Below are 21284 nucleotides of genomic sequence, written 5' to 3'. Positions count from 1 at the left end.
GATTCCGGAAGAATATACCTATTTCGATTCAGTATACCAGCTATTTGACTAAGTTTGACTAGTACAAAGTTAACATGCTCGTCCCATTGCATGTTACTGAAGAAGTACGTGCCAAGCACTTTTATAGTGTCCAAAACTTCGATGTTTGTGTGATTAAACGCTATGTTATGATGCAATGGGATAGGCGTTCCTCTTGTATAGAAGAAAACGGCTTTAGTTTTATTAGAATTAACTTTTAAACGGTTCTGTTTTGACCAAGAGCTTAATTTACGTAGAACATCATTTGCCATATTGGTTATCTCGACGTAGGAGCTGGACGATAGAAATATGCTAGTATCGTCCGCATAGATTATAAACTTCGCCTGTTGACATATATGTACGATATCATTGACGTATAAGTTAAAAAGCAACGGGCCAAGAATGCTACCCTGAGGCACACCAGAGATTATTTCTTTGCTTTTAGATGTTAAGCCATTCAGAAAAACGAATTGTCGCCTTCTGCCGAGATAGGATTTTATGAACTCAAGTGGCAGACCCCTTATGCCATACCGCTCAAGCTTCTTAACTAGAATATTGTGATCGATATGATCAAAGGCCTGGGTAAAATCAACAAAAATGCCCAAAGTCAGAAGCTTCTGCTCGAAGTTTTGTAAAATATATTCTTTTTGCTCAAGAAGAGCCAGCTCCACAGACTTATTTTTTTGGAATCCATACTGAGCTTTAGTTATTAGCTGATATTTTGCACAAAATGACGATATTTGATTTAAAATAACTTTTTCTAAGCATTTCGAGAAAATTGGAAGGATAGAAATTGGGCGATAGTTCTTTATGTCTAACCTATCACCTTTTTTATATAGTGCTGTAACTTTGGCAACTTTCATTTTGTCTGGAAAGGTTCCTGTGGAAATACATAAGTTGTATATATGAACCAAGACATGGACGATTTCATTAATTACGTACTTGACAGGTCTTATCTGAATATCGTCAGCATCACGGCTGCAAGAGTTCTTGAGTCCAAGAAAGGTTGAACATACCTCTACACTGTCGGTTGCATGTAAAAAAATACTGCTTTCGTTTCCGGACAGGGAGTAACTACAAGACTCATTTGAACACAGTTCAGGTTCTCTATGGACAAAATAGTGGTTAAACGCATTCACTAGTTCAACTCCAGTCAGTACGCGTCCATTGAGAGAAATTCTTCTTTGTAGCTGGAATGTCCTCGTCACGCTGGATTTCGATCGGAGAGTCAAAACCATACCCTGTAGTTAAATCGCCAGGTTCACGTAAGGTGCGCCAGGAAGTCAGACGTCATGCTTGGGTCGGAAGTGGACTGCGTAAAGGGGCGTTTTTCTGGCAGCTCCGGCTTGTAGCGTGACACAGGCCGAACTCGAGATCCGTGCTTGCATCCACACACCGTCGACGTTTGGCGACGCCCAACTGCCCAGCTCAGCGATGTTGTCGTGCCTGGATCGCCCATTGCAGTCTGTAAAATCCTTGTCAACGCGTGACTCTGCATGGACGCCAACTTCCACTGCGCCATAAAAGAACAAACCTTGGTCGGTCTACACTCCAGAGTTCTTACTACAACTGATACAACATTGGAGGGGAGATCCCGTGACGACCTCGACGACCTTCTTTATGACCATGTTGCATGTGAATGTGTTGCGAGTGACCATCAGTGTAATTTTAGTGACCGAGTTCTGTTTGGGTGGACAACCTTTCATTTGAATTTAGGGTATGGGAATTACTAAAATAAACTTGAAACAGTTGAGAGTGCAGATACGCGGTAAACTAATAACCCGAAGAAAAGTCGTTGCTTGGAAGGTATGTAGAAGAAGCGCCAAAAGCAGGGAGACAGAAACATTGACATCAACACCTTGCATCTCTTTTGCCGCGTTTGCGCGTAATAAACTAGCCTACCTCGCCATTTGGTTGCTTGAACAGGATCCTTTTTTTTTTGTTTTATGAAACCGGTAAGAGTGTAAACAAGCCAAGAGTACCTTGTCTCTTTTGCGCTAAATTTGCGAACCCATCGGCGCTGTTCAGCAACCGCCAATCGAACATGTACGGTGCATACAGTACATAGACAGTGAATGACAGCTATCGGGATTTACCGCTAGAGCATGGCAAGTTATTGCGGTAAACAGACAATTGATTTCAGTTAGTGTCGTTTAGTGTTAGAACATGGCGGCTGAAGGCGGTGAATGTATTGGAAGGACCAGTTGTCGGGCTCAGTTGCAAGAACATGCCTGCTGAATAGTGACAATTAACGGGGCGTGCCAATTATTTGCACATTGTAACAATGATAATTTTAATTTCGATTCATGTTTTGAACCGGACAAACACAAAATCATGCATCAGTGGCTTGACTTTGACCCAGCACCCCTCCCCTCCTTTTTTTTACAGCGGTCAATTCCAAGAAAACTCAAAACTAAAATACAAGGTGACGTCACCATGACTAGACAATAAATATACAATATCTAGCCAAAAAGTATGCGGCAAAAGACATATTTTTTTACCAACTCTATCTAAGCATATAGCAAAAAACGAAACTTCCTAAAGAGCCCTTTTAACGGCCTGCATCCACTGTCCACAGGTATAGGGCCGGTGAATGCCGTTAAGAAACTGCGAATGCCGGTGGTCGGAATTCGTTGCAGCAACATGGCCGATGGCTCTTGTGAATAAGCTGCGAAGACCGGTGATTGGTATTTGCCGCTAGAACATGCCCGGTGAAGCAGCGGGAAAACGGTAGACGCCAGATGTCGGAATTAGTTGCAGCAACATGGCCGATGGCTCTTGTGAATAGGCTGTGAAGACTGGGTATCGGTATTTTCCGCTGGTACATGTGGAGTGAATGCGGTGAATGGGCGGTGGATTCCTAGTGGCGGAATTTGTTGCAGCTGTATGACTAATAGTTGCGGTGAATAAACTCTGAAGACCGGTGATTGGTATTTGCCGCTAGAACATGCCCGATGAAGCAGTGGAAAAACGGTAGACGCCAGATGTCGGAATTCGTTGCAGCAACATGGTCGATGGTTGTTGTGAATAGACTGTGCAAACCAGTTATTGGCATTTGCCACTGGAACATGCCCAGTGAACGCCATTTTGTGTTCACTTGCGCACGCAGTGAATGCCAGTTGTCGGAGTACGTTGCACCAACACGGCCAATGGATGCGGAGAATCCCTTACTTTGTTGCTGCAGCGATGAGCCCCGGTCATTTAGTTGCAGTGAATGAACAAGCCCGTGAAGCTACGCTGCCTAGGAGATTTTAGGCAGCGAGAGCAGACGAGAGGCGAAACGACCTTGTCTCCGAGCTCCTCGGTGTCGGTTTCGGTGCAATCGCTAGAAAAACTTCGAACATTTTTGCTTACACTTTTGTGCTTTACATAATACTTTCTGTTTATTTCCTCGTGAAATATGGCGCAGTAATTTTAATGATTTTTGTCTTGTTTCACTTTGTGCAGAGGAGCAATTTTCACTCGTTCCGTAATATTTATATGTTGTTTTGTGTATTTCGTTTGGGATAGTATACTATCCCAAACGAAATATGTGATGTATGCATCACACCTATAGCAGTACAAGGAGAAGTCAAGCTGCAAATTACAGCTTTTTTCTCCAGGACCCGCTCACGACGGATACTAAGTTATATCTTAACCCTTACTTTATTTGTTATGTTATTAGGACTGATATTTATGCACTTGAAATTTACAATGTATTTTGCACAAGTTCATTTGTTCTATTCTCGTCCCTTGTCTAACCTACGGTCTTTGATTTTGTGGCTGACCCCAGATATAAGTTTAGTTGCTAATGGCTAACTTGTCATAGTAAGACTAGGCCACGAGCGATTCCACATTATTTATTTATTTTCTTGAAGGGGCATTTGACAATAAAATAGTTTACTTGTTCAGTGCTTTTTTGAAATCTAACGAAGCGCAGTAATGTCAGTAAAATTAAAAAGCTGCTGAACGACAGGGCAGGACTCGTTCATAAGTTTTATCCCTGTCAGTGAAGTCCTTTGAATGATGGCCACTTTAAGTCCAAGCGTATCCGGAAAGACTTCAGTAGAATTGATTTGTCGTTCAATAAACTTGCGCCTTGCCTATATGTCGTGTGCGTGCGTGTTAAGTGTTTCTCTAATAACTTAAAATCACCCGGAAAGTGTTTAAGATATCTCGGAATGGTGGCTGACTGACTGCTAATTACAGGATGGATTCGTCTTAACTTCTCATGTCGACTGTTATGTAGCGAGCATCGATGACACAGGCCAACCCAGTCAAACAAAGAACATTGATCGTTCATTAAACGGCTAATTGTCATGAACCAGTATAATATTTTTTCTCAGTACCTGTTGGCTAAGGTGGCAATGTTTTAGCACCGAAGATAAATCCTCTTCGCAATCTCAAAATAAACTTAGACATATTTCAGGCATTCTTGTTTCTTTTTAATCGATAAAATAATTGCGTAAGTAATTTTTTTACATAATGTTTGGTGTCGCAACAAGACAAATGTGACTGCCTTTGCAAAAAAAAAAAAAAAAAAGACATTTCAAAGATTATTTTCTGCAGCTGCTAGTTTTTGCGGTTCCGCAATTTCAGGCGCTTCTGAAGTGAACCGGAAATAAGAACTCGACGCCATTACGTTATGATTGCCGTAACTCATGAGGAGTAGAAGAACTCACCTTAAACCAGTTGTTGAACAAGTTTTCAAAATCCAGAAAATATTTAAGCAGGAGGCCTTCGTCTTATCCCTGTTGTAGTTCTGTCCACCTCAAAGAGTAGAGAGGTTCAGCAGCGGACGGTAAAATGAGATCCACGACGCTTTTTTTAATGGTCGTTTCTCTACTTATCACGTGAGTGCTCACAGATAAATATTAATATTAGAACGCTGCATTTTGCTAAATCCATTTTATCGTTAAACGCGCAGGTTTTTTTAAAGAAAACAATTTTATTATGAGTGTGGTCGCACGCAATCTACTTTGGTCTGTGCACTTCGGTTTTCTTCCTTGTAATGCACGTTGGGGGAGCATGCCGTTAACAATTATATGCTACAGCCTATTACAATAATCTACGTTAATTTTTTCTTAATTTCGTTGAAATCATTGTTAATGATCCTTCATTGTTATTCGGGCTAACATCGAGGCTATATAAGTATGCTAAAGTGAATCTGTTAGAAAAATGCTGAGCATGTCAATGAACAGCTAATAGTTCTAACTAGTGTCAATACTCATGTCTAGGTCTAAACCATTGGGTGAAATAGAAGGCTAACAAAATCCCGCATGCGGATTTTTGGACTGTTAGAAAAAACATGCTAGAAAGCAACGTTTTGGGTTGTTGTTGTTGTTGCTGCCGTTTTTTTAAACAGGCTAGAAGAAACCGATTGTATTTGAGAATATCACTCAAAACTGAGGTTACTGGAGAACCGGGCAGTCTCGGCATTACATCATCCAGATTGGCGTTTATACTTAACGAACAGTGTTCGGTATGGTTGGATTTGTTTGTAATCCTAAGTTTATCTGAGCGTGACGTATCCTTTCGTTTTCCGCAGTGCGAATTTAGTCTGGACATGCTGGCGTGGAAATGATGGCTACTATGAAGCAGCTAATAAATACTGCGACAAACCAGTAAGAAGCTCACTAATTATGTTGTTTCGGGCGGATCCCTACAGCATTTTAAAATATTGTTCGTGTCTCCTTAATATAAACTTCGTTAATAAGGGTATTCCTATCTATAGACCGACACGCGGTGCGGCCCTGGTTACCAACACGACCGGGAGGCCGCGCATGCGCAGCAGCTATGTGGGCAAAAGCGGCGAGGTTTTTGTTTTCGCCATTGTGTTCTATGACGTGCGTTCGTTGTTGACGTTCTGGAGCGCTTCCATCTTTATTTGTGCGCCGTATTTTCTGCCAACGTATGTCGTATGTTATGCCCGACTATTTGAGCTCGCTATCCGAGCCTGAACGGCAGCGGTATCGAGAAAAACTGAGCGTGGACGGCGTCACCTGCGACGATCCGCACGCCGTAAACAAGGAACGCTGGACTTCCCACGTGAAGTTGCTGCCACCGACATCGGCGGCTCACGTCGTCGTTTCTTTAATTTTTTAGCCAAGCCAGTTCATGGCCGACACGGTGCAGCCGTTCAAATCGCTCAAAGCCTACAATTACCGGAAGCATGTATCCGCACTGCCGGCGGGATCAGCATACTGTGGGTCTGCTGATGAGCATTTATTAATTGAATGAATAAATACACACAGCGTCTTCAAGTCATTTGGGTATAATGTCTTTCCTACCCTCATGACCACAACGCATGAAAGCGGTAACGCTTTGTCCGTTCTGCAGTGTTGGCGGTAACGCGTTACAAGCAACGGCATTACCGGTAACGCGTTACTTTTTCTTTAACGTACTCGTTACATTTTAATACAGTAAAGGGTAACGTACTTACGTAACTCTTTCAAGTAACGTGTAAAGTAGTTAAGTTACTCGTTGATCCTTCTTTTCAAGTCTTAAAGGAATTACACTTCAATTTCTTCCGTGTTTTTAGGCGTCCAGCCATGTAAATTTCCGAGTTTTCCGCTTTTTTCTTTGTATTTTTTTTTTCGTGAATTTTTAGGTAAAACCGCAAAAAGATAAAGTAATTAGGTTCAGTTTCTGCGTGAACATAATTGTAATATTCTAAGTTGAAAAGGGGACCAAAACTTCATGATAAGAAAAGGTGGTTACCGTCCGGCGACCGAAGCAAACGCCCGGAGGCGTAGAGAAGCAGACCAGCCAAGTCAAGGGTCAGCGAGCATCTGTTCTTTTTCCGCCCCGCGCAAGGCGCGTGCCATTCGCTTGTGTTTATTGCGTGATACGCTGTACCGGTCGGTGTGAGACCGGTAGCGCCATCTCGTTTAATTCAAAGAATACAACAATAATGTTTATCGATATATGATTTTATGCATTCCTGTAGCGTTAAAACAGGAAAACGAGTTAAATCATAATTTAAGAAGTAAGGCAAAGTTAACGTGGGTTACTTTTCATCGGTAGCGGTAACGCGTTCATTATATTTTGAGATAACGTAGGTCGGTAACGCGTTGCTTCTATTCGCAAGTAAGGAGTAACGTATCTCATTACTTTTTTTTCGGTAACGCCTACAACACTCCATGTCCGTGGCCGATCTCCTTCCGCCTGATAGCGCGGCCGTAGCGAGCCAGCGATAAGGGGTTGGCCGGTTCTTTGTGTTCGAACACCGTGGGAACAAAATCTGGGTGGTCTTGGTCAGATGACGGTTTTTCTGCCCAGAAGAAAGTGTCGAGATGGAGATCGAAATGGAAGCTACACTTGCCTTCAAGAAAATGTTTGCCGCACAAACGGTCGTCCGCTCGAGGCGACCATTCCTTTCGAACCGCCGGATATTATCTACCTTCTGCACCTTTCAGAGTTTGCGGATGCTCTTGGAAACTCACTCCGCTGCTTTTGTTGTAGCCTTCGGTGCAGTTAACGTCTACACAACTTTGCGCCATGCTGAAATACCATGACGCCCATGCAAAGCGTGCGCCCTTCTGCCAGCACCACCCGGCTCCGCCGCGATCGCAGCGCCGCCGCAGCTCCGTGACGTCGAGCCCGCGTGTCGGTCTATAGGTAAATATGTCGGACCCGTCCCCACCCATTTTTGCCTCGTTAATATGAAACAACTCTGTACAAACTTAAAACAGATTAAAAAAAAAAAACTGGATATATGAATATTTTTTTTTCTCGCTTTCGTCTCGACAGGCTTTCTAAAGCTCTTCAGAAAGGCAAAAGAAAAAAAAATTCTAGTGAAGCTCTTGGGTGAAAGAGTATATCCAGAGCTTCACTAATGTTTTTGTTGGTTGCCTTTCCAGAGACAGAAATGACCTGGGCAGTGAACAAGCTCTCGGTTTCTGAGGGTTTTCCATTGAAATGATTCATTTGCACCTTCCTTCTTTTGTTTATGATGACGATCATAGAAATTGACCCGCTCATCACAATCCCCCCCGTAATCAGCAAACATCTCACAGGGCATATGGCCACACCAGTTTTCTGGGCCGAGCTCATATCCTCGTAGAAACAGACAGCACGGGGAGGTTGCGAGGTCGACTTTGTTTCAAATGAGACTGGCCGTGCAATTTTTGGCCTTTGAAGAACTTTGGACACTGATTATAAGTGCGCTGAAGATGGCCGCTGGCTGTCAGACTTACCCAATAAAAAAGTTGGGACGCTTACAAATCGCTCGAAGTTGATAAGAATGTGTACGGGGGAGCATATATCTAACAAATACTTAAAGGGGCAAGGATTTTCTCGTTGAAATAATCGGCGAATTGTAATTTTTCTATTGTTTGTATTGACACAAGTGAGAGAAAACGCGCCACCTTCCCTCGAACTACTGCAATCCCCATGCGTAATCAGTAACCACGAGCAGTCCTGCTTTTATCCAGAGTAGTCAGAGCGGTAGCTGCGACACGTGACGGCGAAGTCGTTTGGTATCGGCGTCGCGTTCACGCCACCTTGGGATGCTTGAGCAAAAGCGTTCGGAACAAAACAAAACATGTTTTGTTCCGAACGCTTTTGTTTTGTTTTATTTTGTTTTGAACGCTTTTGTTTTGTTTTATTTTGTCTTGAACGCTTTTGTTTTGTTTTATTTTGTTTTGAACGATTTTGTTCGTTTTTTGTTCCGGAGCGCGTGAGAGAGCGTAACCTGGCACGAGCTCCGGTCGTTGACATTGCCGCGACGGCATCTTGCGGTGGGCAAACCTTTCTTCCAGAGAGCGCGTGCCGTAGGCCTCGGGAGCTACCAAACCCCAAGTAAACATGTTTGCAAGCATGCCGTCTCGACTGGCGTCCCTCGCGTGCGAGCACGCGCAGCATGCGCGTGACGGTGACTCTGGCCAGTTTTGCAATTGCACGTGCTTCCCTACACGAGATGGAATATGACGGTGGCCAGACGCCCTGTTTGCAATCGTCTATTTGTGAATCCAGCTCTTTGCTCGCACTCCCGCGACTGAAGAGGGAAGGGCTCTAGTGAGGATCTGCCGGTTTTCATGCGCAGCGGGCTGAGCGGAGCTGGTGGGGATCAATGCAAACATCACTCTTCACTGATTCGATGGAGTGCTGCGGCCGGCATGTGACTCTTCATTACTAAAGAGTTTTGATATTGCGTATAGAAGCGAACGCAAGTGCAACGCGTTTGCGTTAGAGTTGGGTTCCGTGTCGCCAATCCAAGACCGCAATACTGGGCTCCGTGCGCGCGCAATGTGGAACACACAACACAAACACAAAATGCTTGCGTTCGCTCGTATACGCAATATTAAGACTTGTCAATGTTGCACGGATTTTCCAACGCCAAGGAAACTTATTGCAAGGAAAGGACGTGCAAGTGGGCGGGCGCTCTTTCAGAATGGAAAGGCTGAGATTGGCAAAACGGCGGAGAGTAAAAATTAAAGAAAATAGTGGTTCTGGGTTGTGTTGTAGTGAAAACAAAAAATCCATTTTGTCGTATTTCTGTTAATTGGTCCGGAAGGATTGGCGGTCAATTCGGAAGCTTTTTTGATCGCCGCCAGAAGTCGCAACTTTAATATTGCCGCGCCTATAATCGAGAACATACGCTTCTCCGTTCATCTAGCAGATTCGCATACACTCTCGTCCAGATCGCAAACGATAAGGAGTCCAGGATGACCTAGCCTAGCCAGTCTCGCCCTACCACTTTTTAGAGCATTCTAGGTGGAATATTAGAGGTGACCTGCTTAGTAGATGAAGAGGCATGCGCCGTATTGCTCATTCATTCAGTGATTCTCTCGCGCGATAGCCAGCTGCTACGCTGACGTATCGTCGTTTGCCGCTGCTGCTCTTGACGCTCGCTGCTGCTTTCTCGACGTGTGCACTTCTTTTTCGCTTCTGGCACAAGTTCGCTCTTCATTAAGTCCTTAGTTCATTTCGTTTTCGCTTCTGCCTCATCGTTTGTAATTCGTGACATTTCTGGTGTGGGTGGGGGTTCCGCAGCCCATGAAATGTACCCCTCCGGGAACTCGCAGCGCAATCCCGGTCCCCTGCTATAGACGACCGTCCGTGGAAACGAACGAGACCCGAGGAAGCCGCCGTCTTCAAGGATTGCACACAGAATTTTGTCGGTCCACTGACGGAGAGTCTCCACCAGTCGACGAAGCCGATGATGAGCAGCCAATTGTCGCAGACCCTCGCCTCTGCATCCCCCGTCGTTCACCTTCCCGTTGCCTCTCGTACGCCAACACCCTTCTGCGGCGGGATTCGTGAGGACTTCCAGGACTGGATCCAACACTACGAGCGCGTGGCACGCCATAACGAATGAACTGCCGAGCATTAAAATCAAAATCTCTATTTTTCGCTGGAAGGTGCTGCAAGGCACTGGTTTAAGAACCACGGGGCTCCACTCACGTGGTGGGACATCTGCGTGGCCGAGTTGAAGCGTACCTTTACAAGCCAACACCGACGGCAAAGAGTCGAGGATCCGCTTCAAACCGAATTCATGCCCCAAACGAAAGCATAATCACCTTTGTTGGAGATGTGCTACGCCTAAGTGCACGCGCCGACCCGCAAGCCACCGGCGAGAAAAGGTTGAGCTCTTTCTCGTCGGTGGCTAGAACAGTTGTAGTCAGCGCTCGTGTGTCTAGTCTCTCCTTCGTCTTCGTCTAAATGGGCTAACAGGCCCTTGACTCCATTGAGCCCTCACCATTTTAGCCCTACAGCACACCGCCGCTACAGCTTGACGTTAACCCAAGCTTAGTGCCACGAAACGATGACAGCTCAGAGGCCTCCTCGCCCAATTCAGCGACTGCTTTGCGACGACGTCAAAAGTGCGCCAAACAACAGTTGTGAAACAACGCATCGTTACAAACAAGATGCGCTCCCTGTGCATAGCAAGCCGTAACGGGTCTCCCTAAAGGAAGAATTGGCCATTCATGAACAAATGTAAACAAATCTCAACGACGACATCATCCAGCCTTCAAGCAGCCAGTGACCCCTCCAGTCATATGGGTGAAAAAGAAGGTCGGAACGCTTCGATTTTTAGTACACTACCGGCGGCTGAGCGTGGTGACGAAGAAAGACGATAACCCGCGCCGCAGCATCGACGATACACTGGATCGGCTGCGCCACTCCAAATGGGGAAGGAAAGAAGACTGTCTTCGTCACGCCTGATGAACTGTACGAGTTCAAGGGGATGCCCTTCGGACTGTGCACGGCGCCAGCAACTTTCCAGCGTGTCATGGACACAGTACTGGCAGGCCTCAAATGGCAGTGTTGTCTTGTTTACCTCAACGACATCGTGGTATCCTCGGCCAACTTCGACCACCACTTTCGATGCCTTCAGGCCGTTTCCAAGCCATCAGGACCACCGGACTCACCCTGAAGCCGACGGAGTGCCGGTTCGGCTACGGGGAAGTGAAGTTCCAATGTCACGTTGTGAGCAAGAAAAATGGGTGTCCTCGCCCTGAGAAGACTCGCGGAGCGGCGGCACTTTCTCCGCTCACCGACAAGAAGAGCGCAGAAAATTTAAGGGACTTTGTGCGTACTACCGGCGGTTCGTTTGGGATTGCGCCATGCTTCCTGCGGCGTTTACGAATCTCACAAAAGACGCCGTGAACTTCCAGTGAGAACGATAGCAACAACAGGAATTCGACGAGCTAAAGCGACGACTCTAATCGCCACCGATTCTTTGCTCCTTCGACCATTCATCCGAAACAGTAGTTCACACGGACGGCAGCAAAACAGGACTTGGCGCGGTACTGGTTCAAAGAGAAGAGGGTACACAGCCCGTGATCACCTATGCAAGTCGGACGTCGCTGAACGCAGAACAAAATTACTCGATGACCGAGAAGGAATGCCTTGCCGTCGTCTGGTCCATCACGAAATTCCGCCCTTACTGATACGGGAGCTTTTTTTCCAATGGTTACCGACCACTACTCGCTTTGCATGTTAGCGAGCCTGAAGGACGCATCGGGACCCCTCGCTCGATGGAGCCTATACGGCAGCAAGAGTCCACTGTGACCGTGGTCTACAAGTCGGGCCGAAAACACAGCGATGCAGACTGCGACGAATACGGCGGCGATGACGACGATCGCTTTCTCGTTATAGTGAGGGTTAACGGAGGGACGAGGGTTTACGATTCACCGAGCATTCTTACGTGCCCTTGTAACATTCGCCGTTCGGGAGGGCATTTCCTACAAAGACAACTTTGAGGACTGCGAATCGAGGTGGCTCCTGGTGATCGCTACAATTCTGAAAAAAGAGATCTTTCAAGCCTGCCACGGCGACCCAACATCGGGTCACTTGGGCTACAGGAGAACACTTGCAGGAATTCGAGAAAAATGCTACTGGCCCAAGCTCCCGAAGACTGTCCACTCCTGTGTGCGATCGGACCATGAATGCCAACGACGCAAGTAACCACCGACGAAGCCGCCAGGTCTCCTGCAGCCGATCACTCACCCGACTACGCCGTTCCAGCACATCGGAATGAACTTGCTTGGACCGTTCCTGCCATCCACGCAAGGAAACTGGAGATCATCGTTCCGACCGATTACTTCGCACGGTACGCCGAGACAAAAGTACTCCCGCCGGGAACCGCTGTGGAAGTTGTCAAGCTCTTCGTCGCGGCCATCGTCCTCAGCCACGGTGCTCCCGAAGAGCTGATTAGATTCCGAGGGTCGTCGTTGTTTGCGCAACTAACTCAGGAGATTTTCTGCCTCAGCCACATCAGCTGTCGTCGAACGAAGGCGTACCATCCGCACACGAACGGGCTGACAGAACGGCTAAGCAAGACCATCGCCGACATGATCGCCATGTATGTCGTCCTGGAGCGCAAGAAGTAGGACGAGGTCTTGCTCTACGTCAAGTTTGGATAAAACGCGGCAGTCCAAGATGACATTGGAGTTACACATTTCCAGCTGGTGCAAGGTCGGAAAGTAACGACCACGCTGGGCGCGATGCTACCCCACGAGCCAACTGACGATTGGGGCGACGGCACCCTGGTGGTTGCTAAACAAGAAAGAAGAAGTCCGCCTCCTCGCCCGACTCCGGATTCAAGACCAGCAGCGTGTCGACTCTGGTCGCTACAACCTTCGTCATCGGGACATTCACTTCCAGATCGAAGACAGGGTGTGGGTGTGGACACCTATTCGTCGCCGCGGCCTCAGAGAAAAAAAACTGTTGAAACGATACTTCGGATTGTACAAGGTACTTCGTCGCCTCGGAGAGCTCAACTACGAAGTGGTAGCCGACGGAAACCAGACATCATAACGACACAGACTACGACCCAAGGTGGTTCACGTCGTTAGACTCAAGCCATTATACGCTCGGTAGCACTGAGGACTCTTTGTTTTCCAAAAGATGTTTTAACTAACTATTATTTTTTTTTTTTTTTGGATAGGGGTAATGTGCTTTTAAAGCGGGGAGTAGTGCCGGGCGTATGATTGAGAAGATACGCTTCTCCGCTCATCTAGAAGATTCGCGTAGACTCGTACCTCGATCGTAAATGATTAAGAGGCCAGAATAACCTTGCCTAGTCAGTTTTGCCCTAGCTCTTTCCCGAACATTCTAGGTAGAATATTCGAGATGACAAGCGTAGTAGATAGAGCCGTGCGCGATATTGCCAATTCAATCACTGATTCTCTCGTAATAGCCAGCTGTTAGGCCGACGTACCTTCCTTCGCCTGCCGCTGCCGCCGTCGACGCTCGCTGCTGCTTTCTTGACGTCTAGCCCGGGTTGCTCTTCGACAATCGTCAGTGGTCATCTCCGCCTCGAGGGGGCCAAGGGTAAATGGCCACGCGAGCGGCGCTCCGTTACTTATAAAGGGCCGCCGCAGCGTATGCGCGGGGGCCTTTGGAATCGCGGCGCGGGCGATAACGGTCATTCAGCGTTTACATGTTGTTAAACCGGTGTGCTGTGCCGTTTCCCGAGACAGGTAGCAGCAAGGGAGATTCCACAACCCTTAGTTTTTTTCCCGTATTCGCCTGCCTTATCATTTGTCAATCATGACAATATCACCGTATGCCTTACCCACAATAAATGTAATTTTAAGTGAATTTTTCAGGCTAACTTGAATGTTTAGACTATTTTTATTTTATAGCTTGTTAATTAGGAATGCTGCAATTGACATACACACCAATCAGATACATAATGTTAAACGCACAGTACATCGGGTAATCAATTCTTGGCACGGGCGCAATTTATTTCATATCACGATGCCACCTCATAAAATATCCTCGCTCAACGTTTAGCTAAAAATATATATATTTTTTTTTGTTGACCCGCAATGTATTCAGAACTTGCATTCTTAACAGGAAAACGTGTTAAATTACATAGATTTATCCGAAGGCTTCCGGTTGCACCAGATTCATTCCTGAGGATAGGATCTCTGATGCAGAGCATGTGCCAAGGTTGAGTTAGCAGTAGCATGAAACGAACAAATGTGTTGTTTAATCATATTCAGTATGAGGATACAACTTTTTTTTTATGTTCAGATATTTAGGTGGTCACACAATCACTTCTGTGCGAAAAAAGTATTCTCCAGTTATTTTTTCCTTTTTCTAATTTTGAACGCACATGTTTTGAAGGTCGTTTTTTTATTTCTGGTTCTATATACTTGTCACAAAAATATCAGTCCGAAATGTAAAATTAAATGTATTTGATTTGCCTTTAATCTTGTTATCTTAATAATGAACCTAATTACAATTATGTTTGTTTTTTCAGTGTTCAACAAATGATCAATGCGGTTGGCCTTGTCCATGGTGCAAGTACCATCAGTACTGGAACAAAAAGCTATGCCGAAAATAATACTCTTTACCTTAATATGTCTGGAAAGTTCTTGCAATATATTTCGATAAAGACTGTTTCTGTTTCAAGGCCGGGCTCCAAGAATAATTTGGAAGTCACCCTTCCATCACTTTTACTCCAGACGACTTCTAACTTGCTATGTCTAATTTTAAAATAAAATTAAGACAGTCATTTTGAATCACGTTTATTCCGCAGGTTATCACTGTCAGCCAAAATAAAGACATTGTGTGGACTGCGCTCTTACATGGCCAATAAGAGAACCACTATACACGGGCCGCCAAAAGTACAGTTTGTGGTGTGTCAGGTTCTGCACACTAAAACCATGTTTAGTAGTAACCAAACGTGCGGTGTGCATAAATTCAAAAAAAAGAAAAAGGCCACACAAAAAAATTCATTTTTTGGGCGTGATCAACATAAAAACAATACGAAAGATACTTCGTTTGCGTTATTGAAAACCTAATGTCAACAAGCACTGAAAACATTAGTCGTACAATGCTAATTAAGTTCCATTTTAGTGACACAATTTTAAAATTATAAATATTCATACAAATGTAGTATAACAAATCCAACGTTTCGAGTATATGTATTGTCCCACACTCTATATTAATTTACACCACTAAGGCTGTTCTGCATATTCTATACCTCACACCCTAACATCCCTAGAAAAGGGTATTTTAGACACAACAGCATGCATTTAATTGTTGTTCAAGCCAGCATTACACCCGTCAAAAGCGTGCAAGACTGTAAGGGCGTACTGGTTCAGAGAGTCACGTTTGAACGTGTGCGACTGTGTTAGGACCGCTTGTGACTGCTTATGATAAAAGCACTGGCGCCATCAGCGAAAAAGCCTTAGAACACTTCCGACCCGCGAGTAACCAGACTGAACATTTTGTAGTATTAGCAAGATTAAATATACAAAGGTCTCTTGCAAACTTTTCAGATTTATTTTGTGCTCATGTTAAAATTAGTGAAGATATTCAGACCGGAAATGTATCAAGACTTCTCAATAGATGGCGCCAATGGGCTATTCTCATCATCATCAGTAACAAGCAATCGTAACGCAGTTGGCCACAATCAACTGAAAATGGGTGAAAGAGCCGCGCTTTTCTGTATCGACTGTAATGCATAACGTGCCTGCAATAAGAATCTTTTTTTTTCTCCTGAGAATATTACAAAGAAACATTCTCAAGGTGGTTGCTATATGCGTGCATCCACTCTTGCATAAAAGACAGAAATGGAGGATCAAGGTGGAACTGATTTAATTTTTGCTTTCTTCACATACAGCTCTTCGGCGCTGAATTACGCCTTGTACGTTTCAATAAAACGTTCTGCGATTAACTTAGGTCTTGAGAAAGTAACACTTAAAAACGTATTCCAATAAGTGGTGCACATTAAACGGCATTATTCTGTACCTTGAGTTAAAACGTCAATCGGCTGCGTGATAGGATGTAGTTTCTCCCCCTGAGTCAATGACCCGAAGCTGCCGTTGCCTCCCAACTTACAAGAGCGTGTCAGTCTCCTTGAAACTGGGGCCCGCGGTCATGCCACACGAAGTGAGGTTTTTCGTCTGCCTCCTAGCAGAAATAGACAATAAAAAAACAAGATTGTATGCATAGATCCATGCATATGACACATTTCTAGCTTAAAATCAAGCCGGAATCTATGCTGGTAAATCCCCAACCTGTTTTTCTTTGCGTGGGGGCAATGTGTTATAATTCCTTTGGTGTTATAGTCTATAAGACCAGCTGCACTCTAAACAAAAGGGAGTAGTACTTCCTCCCTTAAAAAAGAAACTCGCGTGTATCATATATTGCTCTACAAAGGGAGGAAATTTCCTCCCACAAAACGGGAGGAAGATGAAAAAAAGCGGCGGTGAACCGTCCGCTGTGGTGAATCACCCGTTCCTTCAAGACCGCGTATCCGGCCTCCCTCCCACCCTTCGCCCCGCGACACAATGGAATGTCTGTACAACCCTTCCTTCCAGGTGGACTCTTCCCGAATGAACAGTTGACCTTGTTTCCCGGATCCGTTGCTTCGTTCCTTCGCCGAGTTGTCATTTCGGTGTCATTTCTTGTGCGAAACTATTGTTTTTGAAGAAAAAAGAAAAAAAAAACGCGTGTTCCCGCAGCCGGTCGTGGTCCCGATGTTGACGGTCTATAGTATGTGTCGGACGCAGTCGCTCGCCGCAACGCAGTGCTCGTTCCTATCGACTGGATATGTTGTTCTGTTTTACTCAGAACTGAAATAAACGCCGTACGGATTACATTTCGCTGTATGGTACGTACGCTTTATTTCAGGAGTATATGTTTCTCGCGGAGGTGACGGGGCTAGGAATGTATAGATGTGTCGACTCGAATAGAGCAGCGATCTTAGCAACTACGTGATCAAGCAAGAAAAAAAAATTCCACGATTATGACAAGTATTTCTTGTGCGCCCTACTTGTTCTTAAAATTAAAGCAAATAGGCAGCGAGGTGTGGTGGTGGTGCGCCGTTAAGTTTTTACGTCATCTAGGTTAGCCTAGCCCCAATTAGCTGGCATGGGCAGGTGACGAGCTCTTAAAAAGCTGTTAAAAAAAACACAAAAACTTCCTTTTGTTATGTCATCTGCTTGATCGACAGTCGGTCGATCAAGCCAATGTCCCGCAGGAAGCGCAGCACCGCCTTGAACACTTTCTGCCACTTCCTTCGAGGTCCATCTGGGAAGAGGATATCGACTGTTGCTCCCGGATTATTCATGCCGATTTGTTCATACAGCACAGTTCGTTGAGCTTCGTATGCCGGGCAGACGCGTAGAATGTGGTGCACAGTCTCTTCCTCGTCGCATTGCGAGCATTCTGACATCCGCCGTTTTCCCATCTTGACCAGAAAAGCCTTCGTGCTGGCCGTGTTTGTGCGCAGGCGTCGCACCAGGGTTTCTGCCGCCCGTGACAATCTAGTCCTCAAGTTGCCGTCACCGCCACTGAACATGTTCGCGGCGGCAGTGGTGGTTCGACCGCCGCCGCCGGCGCGAACATGAGGGAGGAAATTTTGTCCCTTTTTCAAGCGCCACCAGGTTGCGCTGCATCTACATCGGTGAAATGGAGGAACGGGTGCGATTTCCTCCCTTCCGTAGGTGACAGGGAGGCACATCGCTTTTTCCTCCATTTCTCCTCCTTTTATTTTGGAGTGTGGAGCAGTCGGCAACATTAAAGGGATACAGATAATATTAACATTTTAAATATCGGCTGTTATACATGCCTTGCATACGACGTCAAATGGCATAGAACCATTCTCCTGGATCCCTACCTTCTGCAGCTTACACTCGGCACCATCGAAATTGTTCTCGGCAAGCCTTGCCCAGAAGAACATATTCGATGATGTCAAAATGCTTCAGAATGAAACGGGCATGGTACAGAAAATTGGCGGCGGACGAAACGTCAATGCAGCCCTGTATTCCTTGATAAGTTGAGCCAATGTGTGAGCAATGCAGCTGTCGACAGTCATCTGCCGGGACAACATCAATAGCAAAAATGTTGTGAAGTTAAACCAGTATGAAAACCAAATACGCCCCATTGTGCTTCTTGAATCTGGTTTGGAAGGGAGCCACCCACGAAGCATCCAAGATTTATGGACTCGAAATGTTATCTTAACTAAAACTGTCTTAAATGCAAACTATTAAAGTAATATTCGGAACGGGTTCACGTACGGTTTTGAAGACTATGTATCAGAATAAAGTTGCTGTTTTGTGAATCCAACATATGCTTCACCAAGCCACCTTTCTAAACTGCACTGCTCCCTTAGCCATTTATTGTTTCCGACATGCCATTTAGTTAAATCATTGTCATGTTTAGTGATATTATTTATCAATTGATCGTTCGTAAATTTTTGTCTTGCGACTATGCGAAAGAAGCATATTTAGATATTTAGATCACAAAAGCCTCATTAATTTATGACGGCCCATAGCATAAATAATTTTATACTTTTATGCTTGGCTGCAAATACTATAAATGAGTGAATATTCATAACTTCGAAATGTTCGTAGAACCTATTTTTCGCCATTGTATGTGATTTCTGAAAATTATATTTTTTACAATATACAGGAGTTTCGGTTGCATAATCTGTATATTATCCTACACTCTAAGAAAAATGGAGGAAAAAAGTAGCAACGGCGCGTCTTCCTCCCTTCTACTGAAGCGCCCCCAAGCGGACACCAGAAAAGAGGAGGAACGAAACCTTTTTTCTCCTTCTCCAGGCAGACGGGAGAAAGCTTTTGCCCTCCCGACTCATCTTCTTTCGGTTTCGTTTTTCGAGCATGTCGCGCACGTTGTTTAATAAATAGATGTTGAGTGGATTGAGCTTCAGCGGCAGCGAAGGCCGCCTGTAAATCCGTCTTGTAGTCTAAACGTGCAGAACATTTTGGTTGCATTGACGTTTTTATCACTAATTTTATCAATCAAGCAAACGAAGCCGCTAGAAACAGCGAAGTTCCGGAGCAGCGCCAGCAGCGCCACGTACACTGGGTAGGATGGCCGCCTCCGGATTGCGCGACTCACGCTGCTCACGCCAGCTCACGCGGCACGGAACTACAGTAGCGAAACCAGGTGGAACTGTGTCGACGTTTTCGACGTTATGGAAACCGCAGGAATTGCGTCCAAGACAGGCAGGTTTTGCTGCCGGCTGCCTTTGTGCTTTTCGTGCTGACCTCTACACCACTCCACCTTGGTGTAGAGGTTAGCACACCCGACCGGACATTGGGAGGCCCAGAGTTCAAATCCTGGCTCCGCCGTTTTTTGGCTTTCGGCGGGTTCCTGAAAACTTCAATTCTTTGATTAATTGGATTAAGTACGGTTCATTCATCTGCACATATTCGTTTATATCCTCCTCGGAGACCACGTACGATGGTGTGAAGTGCCCGTGTTGTATGTTCAATAACGTGGCTCTTGATTCTCGCAGATGATGATGATACCGTGTATCTAAAGCTCATGAACAAAAAATACTACATGTACACGGGACGGGACAAACAGTGGGAGGATTTCTGGAGCACAAACGAGCACGTACCACGTGACACTAAGCGTCGTACCGCGTTCCACGCGGCGGCGTGTGTTTCGAGAACACCTCCGATTGGATACATTTCGTTTCTTGTGCATTAATAAGACAGGTAGGAAACGCCAGAAAGCCAAGGTGGAGTGGCGTAGAGGTTAGCACACCCGACCAGACATTGGGAGGCCCAGAGTTCAAATCCTGGCTCCGCCGTTTTTTGGCTTTCGGCGGGTTCCTGAAAACTTCAATTTTTTATTGATTGGATTAAGTACGGTTCAATCACCTGCACATATTCGTTTATATCCTCCTCGGACACCACGTACGATGGTGTGAAGTGCCTGTGTTGTATATATATATATATATATACAGGGTGTTTTTTTTTAGCTTAACAGATTTGTTTAAAAAAGCCGTGAAAGTCATATTTATACAGCTTGTGGAGGTGAGTTATACGGCCAGGGGGACATATTATAGGGGGCTAATCGTAACGATCAGTCGTATAATTAATTAAAATTCGTTAGTTAAGTTTTTAATTAATGAAAATAGACATATGGTTCCAATTAGAAACGTGCTCAGCGTTATCGAAAACCACCAAATCAATCATTTTCAGAAAGACTTTCGGCGGGTGAGAAGCGTAGTATTATCCCAAAGTTAACACCCGTGGAGCAGGTACAAGGCTGGGGCTAGATAAGAGAAGGGAAAATCGCGCGGGCGCCTTATCGCAACCGCTAGCTTTGCACCTGCTCCACGAGTGGTAACTTTAGTGCACTACTACGCTTCTCACGCGCTCAAAGTTTTCCTGAAATTACTGATTTAGTGGTTTTCAATGACGCTGAGCAAGTTTTTAATTAGAACCAAATGTCTATTTTCATTAATTAAAAAGTTAATTAACGAATTTTAATTAATTAGTCCACTGATTGTTACGATTAGCCCCCTATAATGTGTACCCCTGGCCGTATAACTCACCTCCACAAGCGGCATAAGTGTAACTTTCACGGCTTTTGTAAATCAAATCTGTTAAGCTTAAAAAAACGCCCGATATATATATATATATATATATATATATATATATTTTATATAGATAGATAGATAGATATTGAGTACGTTCAACAATGTTTGTTAACGATATAAATAAATATCTGTGAGATCAGCTGCGTTTTCTATAAGTGTAACTAATTACTTACCTACTAATCAACATAAGATAGTAAACTAAAGCTAATGTCACCAAATTATTATTTTGTGAAACCAATTTCTAAGTGTCTAATTTTCGGGAGAATGACCCGTGTAACTAGCAATCAAACTTGTCAACTAGGAGACATACTGGTATAGCTGCAATTTATGGCACTGCAACAAAGAGGTAAGTGTGTGCTTTAATGAGAAAAATTAGGTGACAAATCAACTTTAATATTTAAAAGGCTCGAGGTACACCTAAGCACTTCTTGTGAGTTGTGAATGCGAAAGCACACAT

At 45.0% G+C, this 21284-nt stretch overlaps 1 pseudogene; it reads left to right on the top strand.

The window, feature by feature from the left end:
- The first annotated feature begins 4803 nt into the window (after positions 1-4803).
- On the top strand, positions 4804-14957 carry LOC120848278 (annotated as a pseudogene).
- Positions 14958-21284: the final 6327 nt, after the last annotated feature.

This window comes from Ixodes scapularis, unplaced genomic scaffold (genome assembly GCF_016920785.2).
Source record: "Ixodes scapularis isolate PalLabHiFi unplaced genomic scaffold, ASM1692078v2 PGA_scaffold4__175_contigs__length_147842914, whole genome shotgun sequence".
NCBI classification, from domain to species: domain Eukaryota; kingdom Metazoa; phylum Arthropoda; class Arachnida; order Ixodida; family Ixodidae; genus Ixodes; species Ixodes scapularis.
Note: the sequence above shows the minus strand (reverse complement) of the source record. Positions and strands in the feature narration are given on the sequence as shown.